Source organism: Sapajus apella, unplaced genomic scaffold (assembly GCF_009761245.1).
Source record: "Sapajus apella isolate SASKATOON/1434 unplaced genomic scaffold, GSC_monkey_1.0 scaffold16, whole genome shotgun sequence".
NCBI classification, from domain to species: Eukaryota; Metazoa; Chordata; class Mammalia; order Primates; family Cebidae; genus Sapajus; species Sapajus apella.
This window is the reverse complement of record NW_022436956.1, coordinates 27,129,605-27,130,986: the sequence shown is the minus strand read 5'-3', so window position 1 is coordinate 27,130,986 and position 1,382 is coordinate 27,129,605.

The window sequence follows — 1,382 nt, the reverse complement described above, 5'->3', positions numbered from 1 at the left end:
TGATGATAGCAGTACAAAACACATGATCAAAACAAAGGAGCTTGGTGATTGCTTGCCAAGGAAAAAAAAGATATGAAAGGTAACCTGAAGATGTTATTTTGTTTTGTTGTATGGTGATCAGAACACTTGATACCAGAGATCTACCGTTATTTTTTTTTTTTTTTTTTTTTTTTGGAGACGGAGTTTCATTCTTGTTGCTGAACCTGGAGTGCAATGTCTTGATCTCAGCTCACTGCAGCCTCCACCTCCCAGGTTCAAATGATTCTCCTGCTTCAGCCTCGGAGTAGCTGGGATTACAGGTGTGTGCCACCACATCCGGCTAATTTTGTATTATTAGTTGAGATGGGGTTTCACCATTTTGGCAGGCTAGTCTCTAACTGCTGACCTCTAACTGCTAGTCTCTAACTGTGATCCACCTGCTTCAGCCTCCCAAAGGGCTGGGATTACAAGTGTGAGCCACCTCGCCAAGCCCCTGTTAATACTTTTTAAGTGTACAAGAACATTATTGTTGATTATAGGTACAGTGTTGTGCAGCAGAACTCTAGAATTTATTCATCTTGCTTGTCTGAAACTTTATGCCCATTAATTAGTTAATCTCCAATTTCTCTTCCCATGCTCCCCACCCCTGGCAACCACCATTCCACTCTTTGGTTCCATGAATTGCACTATTTTAGATACTTCATGTAAGTAGAATGATGAAGTATTCGTCTTTCTGTGACTAGCTTATTTCACTTAGCATAACATCTTCAACTTTCATCCACGTTATTGCATGTGGCTGAATTTCCTTCATTTTTTTTTTTAAGTTAAGGACTTGAATAGACATTTCTCCTAAGAAGACATACAAATGGCCAATACGTGAAATATGCACATCAAAACCACAGTGAGATACCACCTCACAGCTGTCAGGAAGGCTATTATCAAATAAACAAAAGATGGCAAGTACTGGCAAGATGTAGAGAAATTAGAACATTTGGACATTGTTGGTAGAAATGCAAAATGGTGTGCCATTGTGAAAAACAGAAGGAAGTTTTCTCAAAAAATTAAAAATAAAAGCAACATATAATCAAGCAGTCCCTCTTCTGGGATCCAAAAGAATTGAATTCTGGATCTCAGAAGATATTAGCAGTCCCATATTCACTGCAGCACTGTTCAAAATTGCCAATATGGAAACAGCCTGAATGTCAATCAACAGATGAATGAATAAAGAAAATGTGTTATATAAAACCTGAAAGTTTTGAGAGTGACTGAGAGACTTGTGGTACTATTGACAAAGAAAGAGAAATCAGGAGGAGTCAGTTTGTAAAGAAAAAATGAGTTTGATTTTCAAGCATGTTGTATTTCAAGGAGCAGCTGAGCTTTCAGGGGGTCAAGTCTGGGCCTGT